Source organism: Pinus tabuliformis, chromosome 4_2 (genome assembly GCF_031772625.1).
Source record: "Pinus tabuliformis cultivar Carrire ecotype Pingquan chromosome 4_2, CPIR1, whole genome shotgun sequence".
Classification (NCBI taxonomy): Eukaryota; Viridiplantae; Streptophyta; class Pinopsida; order Pinales; family Pinaceae; genus Pinus; species Pinus tabuliformis.
In genome coordinates this window covers 1,115,964,842-1,115,974,697 of record NC_142304.1, presented here as the reverse complement: position 1 = coordinate 1,115,974,697, position 9,856 = coordinate 1,115,964,842, and positions in this window count along the sequence as shown.

The window sequence follows — 9,856 nt, the reverse complement described above, 5'->3', positions numbered from 1 at the left end:
TTTCATAATAATTAACTAACCATTTATTTATATGATTATAATTGGAGAAAAAACCTAGTAATAACTAATTGATTCATTCTCTTGATTACTAAATACAAACTTTACCTTTTTTCAAACATTGGTAATAAATATAACAATAATTTTGGTAATAATTATAACAAAAATAACTTTTCTTGTCCCTTTCCCTTGGCTTAGTCAGGTTGACCAGTGAAATTTAGTCATTTCTCAGTCAAATTGCCCAGTCCAATATAGTCGTTTCCTAGTCAAATATAGTCGTTGGAAGATCTGCTCTCCCTATTTAACATGCAGCCATGATGTGATTCTTCAACTTGTCCTGGCAATCAACCAAACTCCTTGGTTTGAAACGCGTCCACAAAAGTATTATAATGTGATTTCCGCCAAAAAATATTCTCAAAAACTTGATATGGATCACAGAGGCTTGAATTCAACAAAAATGAAAAACGTTTGAAAAAGATAAAATAAAATAAATCACTCAATTTGAAAAATCGGGGCTAGGTAAATGTGTGCCCTTTAGGGGGGCACAGGAAGCTGATTTCAGGAATCAAGTTCCCCTGCCTAGGGGGTCGCGGGGCTTCGCCCCAAATTTCCATTTTTTTTTTATGTTTGTTTTTCTTAATTTTTAATAAACTGTTTTTTTTTTAATTATTATCATTGTTTTTTCTTTTCTTAATAATCCTTATTTTTATTGTTTTAATATGACTTTTATTTTATTTATTTTCTTTTCATGTTTTTTTATAATTATTATTTTTAAATTTATTTTATGTTTTTTCTTTTCTTTAATCTTTAATTTGTTTTTTATATTTTTTTCTTCATTTATTTTTTTTTAATGTTTTTGTTGAGTTAATTTGAAAAAAAAACGAATTGATTTTTTTCCCTTTACTTTGTTTTATTTTCAATTTTTTTTATTTACTTACTTTTTTATTATATATATTATGTTTTTTTTTTTTTTTTTTATTTTTACTTTAAATCTTATTTCAATTTTTTTTTGAAAAAATACTTAACATGTGATCATATTTTAATATAAAATTCATAAAAATTGTTATTTTTTGAATTTTTCTATTCGGTTTTTTCATAAAAGTCTTTTATTTAACATGTTTTCAGCGAAAAAGTCGTGAAATACATATTTTTTTTAATTATATCTATGTGCAAAATGTGTATTTTTTGTGGAGTGATTAAAATGGTTATTTTTTAGTGACAATTATTTTATGTGTATTGAAGTATTAATTAACGACATATAAATATATAAAAGAACCTAACCTCAAAATATTAATGTTATTAATTTTTTTAAACTTTGCAAAGCAAATTAAAAAGTTCATTATAAAAAAACATTGCAAAGAAAAACAAAAAAAAAACATGTTTGAAAAACCCTTAAAAAATGAACATCTTAGGTTGAAAAACATCAAGATGAATAAGACAACTTGAAAAATGGTAAAATAGTCAAAAGTTAAAAAAATATTATTCACACTTAATACATTAGAAAATTTAAAGTGTCAAAAATAAGTCCCTTAAAAAAAGGGGGTTGATGCTGCATCAGCGCTTTTCAAAATCAACATAAAAATCACTAGCATTAAAAAAAATTTCATACTTGATACATAAGAAAATTTTAAGTGCCAAAAATATTCTTAAAAAAGGTTATTCTGAATAATCATTTTTCAAAATTGGGTGATTTTTTTCTACCTCAAAAAACGAGTAATCGATAATTTTCTCGTTAGATCAGTAACAATGTTCTTGGAGCTTGCAAACCTCAGTGGCAATGCTTGGTTGCAATTGAAAGTTGGTTTATATCGTTCATTCCTGAATGGTCGAGTTCACTAGTGTTCGACATCAGCTCATTTATTCACACTTAGTGGATGGTACTAGGTACCTTGGGTTCCATTTTTCTCATTGGTGGATTCCCTCATGTCTATTACTAGTTTACCTCATTGGTTGGTAATCAAGTGGTTTCTACTATGCTCAACATCAGCTCATCTATTCACATGATGTAGATTTGTACCATTGGGGTTATGTCGAAGACCCTAGGTTTGGGACATCTCACTCTTATATAGCATCCTTCCTAGGTTGTCTTGGAGTTACGTATCATTTATGTACTTTGATGACTATCTTGAGACACTTCTCTATATGTCATGTGTTAATATAATCATACTAATGTATATTGTGACTTAGATCCACATTGTATTTGTTGGTGGCTATGCTCTATCTATTGAGTCACATGGATCCACTATGTATTTCTTCATGGCCATGTCTTCGCATTTCATGTCATGGATCCGCAGTGTATGTTTTGGTGGCCATCTTCATTATTTCTTTGTGATCGAGCATGGGTATGCCCGCCTCAGGGATGTTATTGGCAGAGTTGATATTTCAGCACTTGAATTCCTCTGATTTGTCTTTGCAGTCTTGGCTTCTTCCTCCCATTTTGATCTTTGAATATTATCGTAATGCATTTCAGCCATCATTTTCTGTTCTAATCTCATGCATTAGGGGGCTCTGTTATAACTTTATTTGCCACTCCATTGTAGTGAGATAAACCCAATATCAACTTACCTCAATTATTGGCTAGAATTCATCCTGTTTCACCTTTTCTTTTACTTATGTGAGATTTATCCCATCATAAAAGGGTGGAATTACATGATTGAGTTATTTCTCATAATTAAGTTTTCCAAAATATTATAATGATGAGATAATAATTATCTCATAATTGTGAAAAAAAATTCTAGAGTTTGTCATTACTGGTGGGCTCCAGTATTGTAGCAATAATGCTACAACTCCTGGAGCTTCCTATCTCTAATTTTATCAACCCGGTAGTTCGTAACAAACTTGGAAGCGACGGTGCTGTATGCACAAGTACTAGCTCTTGTCACAGCTGTCACTTGGTCAGCTGGCACAAGTCCGCTAGGGCTCAAGCCAACTTCTATATGCTCTCAGAAGAAGCTTTGTAAATGATGGACGAAGACTATCTCAAAGGAAATTGACCTACTTTGCAATAATGAACTGAAAGCCAACAAAACAGGGAAACCCTAGTAAACCCTAATTTGACTAGTCTAATCTCTATGATGCAATGGTGGGAGTGCAAACTTCTAGAAATGATGCCATTACTTCAAGTGATATGAGATGCATGAATTTAAGCTACTTCTACTGAAAAGAACATTGTTTTTGTATTTTTGCTTAAGTGGTTTAGAGTTACTATGATTTTGTTTCTTATTAGGGTTTGACTGCGCAGGGGTAGTTCGAGGGGAAAGAAAACTTGGGAAAGGTCAGGAGGGCTAGGAGAGGTTCCAGAGGATCCAAAACATCATTCCATAGAAGTCCACAACGTTCAGGTGCTTGGAAACCGAGGTTACAGGTTTCTACAGGATGTCTGCAGGGGATCCTACAGGAAGCTTGGGATTTCTACAGGAAGTCTGCTAACTCTACAGGATGTTCTGTGGTTGGAGTTTTGGGTGATGGAGGAGTGGAGGAGTTGTATGGGTGGATAGGTAGAATGGAAAGGGAGCCTATGATGGCTCAGCGACAGAGATATGAGATGGGGAAAGAGTGCTTGCAGCTAGTTGGAGAATGGAAGGGTGGAAGCAATGAAAAGTCCAAAAAGATGGAGCTACGTGAAGAGTGGAAGTGTTGGAAGGCAAACGATCTGAATAGAGGTTGGGTAGGTGGCTTTAGACGCGGTTGAGAAGAAGAAGAAGATAACAGAGTGATGCAACACAGTGTAAAGGAAACGAATCTGCACAAAACTGAGAATTCATCAATTTATCCTAACTGTGTTACCAAATCAACGAACAGCAATGTATACTTCAGAGAAAAATCGTGCATGGAGTTGGAATGAGGAAATACTGCTCAAGATCAGAATGCATGGATGGATCTACAATTGAAATGACTGTGTTGCAACTCGAATGGAAGTGTATGACTGCGTTTTTGGTGGCTGGTACGGTCTACACCCCTAGTCTCTAAACAGAGATGGCAGTGAGTGAACTGTCAGCCTTTTCTTGGAGCTCCAATGAATGCTGATCCTCCTACTCTAATCTAAGCAACTAAAAGCACTTGAACCATAAACTAATCCTACTCAATCACATAAAAGAAATCAAATCAGCAGACTGTAATTTCTAAATGCATGTCAAAACAGAGGAATAAAGTGCTGAAAAGAAAGACAAGTAACAATACAAGGAAGAGGAGGTCTATTGCTCTCAGGTTGGGCCCTAACCTGAGAGCTATAGCTCCCTTAAAATCTCAGAATTGAATCAAAAGCTGCCTGTCCTTATTGAATAATCATGAGTCTAATGACATGCCAAAACTGGCTTACAAAGAGCAAAAACCGAGTTGTAGCTCGTGCTTAGAAATTGCAACAGTAGTTCAAAAGTTCAAAAAGCTCCTATCAAAGGCCACGGCCTTAATATTTATACATGATGAGGATCCAGCTGGCTGCCTCAATACGTGGAGCTTGGCTGTCCAACTGAAAGTTAAACTGCTGTAAACTCCTGTCCTGTAGAACCCGTTGGCTGCCTTTAAGCTCGGTGGGGAGAGCTGTTGGAGCTCGGAGTTAGGGTGGAGATCACGAGGGAGGTTATTTAAGGCTATAGAAAACCTCCCTATAAACCTGCAATGCCACCTTTGCTGTCTCTTTGTCTCCTTCTGCGTGGTCTTTGCTCCCTTTAATGCCAAAAAACCTGAAATCATCATGTATTAGCCACATAGATATAATGCCTGCCCTTCTTCCTACAAATAACACGATTATACAAAGAAATGAATGCATAAGTGATAAAAGATGAAGGGTTGAGCAAGGTCAGTAGGCCAAATGAGCCCAAATTGTTACCAAAAATTGGGGGCTAATCATCACCCCCCAGCTAAAATATTTGCTCATCCTTGAGCAATTTTGCCCCAGCTTCTTATCCTTGGCCGAGAACTAGGCTCTGGAATCCGCTCTTTCTTTCCTACCCTTGGTGGCTCTGCCTATTCTGCCCTTGGTGGCGATGAGGGTGCCGCTCCTTCCCTCTTCTCTGTTTCCTTGACCTGGAGCCGGGCTTTTGAAGCCGATTGGTCTATCCTTCTTTTCCAAGTAGTTGCTTTTGGGCTCCCCTTCTCGTAGGTGACCGATATTTTCGAGGGGGACCTCTCACTGGGTGAATTAGGGGCATCCCCTATAGTGACTTGGCTGCTGGATGGGGGTTGTGGCTTGCTCGTCTTTATTCTCGAACTTCTTCGAACTTCAAAGTATAGAGGGGTCTCCCTCTTTCTCTTTTCTTTTGGCTTAGGTGGCGTGCTGAGGGCGGCCAGCACAACTGCTGCCTCCCTTTCACGAATATCATCTTTCTTCTCCTTGGGTTTCTCCTTTCCAGGGCTTCCTGTAGAAGACCCTGTTTTAGCCAATTTTGGGCTTCCTGTAGAAGACCCTGTTTTGGTAATTTTCGGGCTTCCTGTAGAAGCCCCTTTTTCAATAATTTTCGGGCTTCCTGTAGAAGACCCTTTTTCTGTTTTCGGGCTTCCTGTAGAAGCCTGTTTCTGCTTTCCTGTAGACACAGGTGTCGCCACCTTGGCTTGCTTTGTTGCATGGGTTTTGCTTTTTGGTTTGGTTGCAGGTGCTGATGAGGTACTTGTGCTGATGTGGACCTTCTCAGCTTTGTCCATTCTGCTCTACAACCTCTTCTCTCTTGCTGAGAAGATGGGGGTGTCACCTTTTTCCTCAGCATCCTTTTTCTTTTGTTTCTTCTCTTGATTTCTCTTCTGCACTGTGGTCGGGGCCTTCTGGCCTGTTTCTTTCTTTTCCGCGGCCACTGCTTCTTTTTCCTCACTGCTGGAGGAACCATTTTCTTCAATCAACATCCTTATGTCCCCATCTCTTGTCAAATTTCTGAATGCTTCCCATGAGAGGGGAACCTTATATGAATGAAGCGCATCCTCCACAAGAAGTTTGATCAATCCATGGTGGGCTACCTTATCTGGTATGCCTTCTTTTGACTTTGTGGCACACTCAATTAGAGACTGTAGCAGGAAATAAGGAATGCTCAGTTTGTTTTCTACAGGAAGATCAATCTGGTGTCTCAATTCAGTGAGAAACCTAAAGTGATACCCATACACGATGCTGAAACGGCCTTCACAGGTTATATACTTCATGATTTGTAGGCTAACTTCATTCCATGGTGGCAGCAAGCTGGTTCTACGCACCCCATTTTTGTCCTCCGTGAATTCCTCCTCAGGTGGAAAGAATTCTTTCTTTGCCTGCTGGCTCAACTTCCTTTCTTCCTTATCCCATGGCAAACCCATCGGAAGTTCAGTAATTCGACTGATATATTGCGGGGTGAGATTGAGGCTTAGGCCCCTGAAGTTCACAATGGCCAGTGTTTTGGACTTCGGCCTCAAGGCTTGTAAAAATTCCTCTGCCACTTCGTCGTCATAACCCTGCAACTTGTCACAAAAGGATATCCATTGTGCCCGTGTGAAAAGCTCCACTACCTCCTGGTTTTCTCTTAATTTTGATGAATCAGTGGGTTCCCGTCTAATAAACCCACCCGGCATGATAAAAACTGTTGCTAGAGGTGGCGAATGCGGAAGAAGTTTAGCTTATTGGGACAAAGCGTAGAATTATGCTTCCGTCGTGCAAATAATCCACAAAACTTATCCCTGAGGACCTTGACACAGTTTAATTCACTGACATCCTGTAGAACGACAGTCTATGCACAGCAGACAACACTTGCAACAACTTTCTATGACCAGACTGTAGACGACGATCCTGCCACCTTTGAAAACCAATTGCATGGAGAGTTCAGGGTTACCTTTTTTATCTGCCACCTTTTTACGTGAGGAACCCGCCTTCCTGTAGAAACAGCTTTCCTGTAGGAGCAGTTTTCTTGTAGGAGCAGCGAGTGATTCCTGGAGAAGACTGCAGTTGGTCTGTGCTCTCGGTGGTGCTTCTCAGCCGTTCTAATAGCCAAAGGCTCGGAGTTTCGAACTACAGAGAGATCTGAATGTTCACTTGAGGTTCAAACGGCGAATGATAAATGCATGCGGCCAATCTAGCCGATTAGATTTGAATCGGCGGAATCCGTGGCGCGGGGGTGAGCTGTCCCCGCCGGACCGTTGGATGACGTCGTTCCATCATTTGACTGTGCGTTCACTTACTACCGCATCATCCCTCCAGCAGATCCGCCGCCGTTTCTTCTGCTAAATCCGTTTTTTCCGACGGGGATTGTTCTCACGTGTGTGCTGATCATTCCTTTTGTCACGGCCGCCACCCAAACATCTGACTGGACCATTAACCGGTCGACGTGGCCAGTCAACTGGCCATACAGCCACTCAACCCATTCACTTTACACTTTGCAAACAATTCAAAGTAAAATTCATGCGATCTGACGGAAGAGAGGGTCGAGACACTTACCTGCGCGGCTGCAACACGATTTTTCGGGTTTTGGACGATGATGAATGGATCTATCTGTTGCTGGTGAATTTGCACAGGCCGGAGGTTCACGTTTACAGGCTGCCGACGATGGAGTTGATGCTTGGCTGCATGCGTCCGCGTTCATTGCATATGGCCAGCGCTGTGAATAGTATACACTCTAGCGGGCTTAACTGTTACAGGACTCCCGCGGGATGTCTTGTAACAGTTCTTCCTCCTTGGGTGCATGCTGCACGACGAAGGATCTGGCCTCCCGATCACGCTCCCAGGGCTTCTGGATGACTGGGCTGGATATGGTATGAGATCTCAGAGTTTTTTCATTTAAAAATTGCTTTTTCTTGAGAACTCATCGATCTGCTTTGCTGGTGCAGGTAACTTCGTTGCATGTCGACAAGGATGGCAGGACGAGGTGACAACAATGTGCAAGGGATATAACAATGGCTTGCATGCGTCCAAACCGATCCTTAGTCGTTAGATCTTCTCATAACATGGATTCTGGATCGTCCTGGGTTTCTACAGGAAGTTTCCTGTAGAAATACAGAGCTTCCTGTAGAAAGGTTGCGTCTCCTGTAGAGAGTCTGCACCTTCCTGTAGAAAATCTGCATCTTCCTGTAGAAGACTGAAGCTGTGATAAAATTGCACATACCTTGGAGAAAATGAGTATTCTTGGAGGAGGTGCAGGTGAGGTCTCCTGACAGCATGATAAGGATCCTTGGCTTTGAGTTGAGAGGCTTCCTCTCCTCCATAGAACACCTGCAACTTGCATGCAATTTTACACTATGAATTTGCTGATCTTGTTTTTTTCTTATTGTTTTTTCTTTTTTCTTTTTTCTCTTTTTTTTTGAAAGATAACAGGGGCGCCTCAATGAGGTTTTCACCCTTGCCATCTGCCCTGAGCGCCTCAAAGAGGTTTTCACTCAAGGATCTTTTCCCAATCTCTTTTTTTTTTTTTTTGAAAGACAATAGGGGTGCCTCAATGAGGTTTTCACCCCTACCCCCTACCTTGGGCGCCTCAGAAAGGTTTTCACCCAAGGATCTTTATTAATTTTTTTTTTTTTTTTTTTTTTTTAGATCTTTCAGGGTATGCCCAAAGGAGAGGCAGAACCCTTCTCTATGACCAACACTGATTTCTCCATAGTTTTGACGAACTCTTGTCTTGAGAGAGGCTTCCTGTAGATCTTCAATCGATGCCCATTGACAAGCATGGGGATGGCTTCCTCATCAATGGTCCGAATAAGAACAGATCCATTGTCATGACATTTTTCCACTGCATAAGGTCCTAGCCATCTAGTTCTCAGCTTCCCCTTGAAATATTTGTATCTGGAGTCATACAACAAAGCCCAATCTCCCAGCTGGAATTGCTTGTCATGGAGATGTTGGTCATGCCACACCTTTCTCTGAAGTTGAACCACTTTGGAGTGAAGGAGGGCCTGCATTCGGTGCTCATCCAGTCCATTCAGCTGCAATAACATTTCTTGTTGTGCATGGCTGAGATCTAGATCTAGTTGAGCTGCCATCCTCAAAGTGTTGTATTCAAACTCAATGGACAGCAAAGCTTTCTTCCCATAGACCAGCTCATAAGGTGTGAAGCCGGTGGTGGTCTTCCAGGTGGTGTTGTAAGCCCATGTGGCCTCAACCAGGCGATCTGCCCAGTCTTTTCTGCTGCTGCTCACCACCTTAGTCAAGATCCCTTCTAATGCTCTATTGGTGACTTCCACCTGCCCATTTTCTTAAGGGTGATAGGGGGTGGAAGTCCTATGCTTGATCTTGTGGTGAGCTAGTAAGTCTTCAACTAAGTTGGATGTGAACTGGCTCCCTTGATCGGTGACTAGCTCTCTTGGGTAGCCAAACTTGTAGAAGATGTTTTCTCTTAAGAACTCGACCACCTTTTCTTCTGTTGCTGCTTAGATTGCTTTGGTCTCTGCCCACTTTGTCAAGTAGTCAGTACACACAATGATGTAGGACCTTTGCCTCGAAGGAGGGTTGATTGGACCCACAAAGTCCATACCCCACTTCTCAAATGGCTCAAGAGTCACTTGAGGTTGGAGAGGCATCTCATCCCTTTGAGTCGGTTTCCCCATTCTTTGGCATTGGTCACATTGGCTGATATATCTTCTGACATCTTGATGAAGTGTGGGCCAATAGTAGCCTGCCTGCAGGATCTTGAAGGCAGTTCTCTTTGCTGCAAAATTTCCTCCACAAGGCCCATCATGACAGGTGAGGAGGATATCAAAGACTTCCTCCTCCCTTACACAACGCCTTAAGATCTGATCAGGGCCAAGCTTGAATAGATTGCCCCCGATCCAAGTAAATGAGGCACTTTTTCTAATGATTCTGCTCTTCTCTCTTGAAGATAGGTGCAGAGGGAACTGTGCTGAAACAAGATAGTTTGCTATATCAGAAAACCATGGAGAGAGTGCTGAGATAGAAAACAGATGTTCATCAGGCATCTGG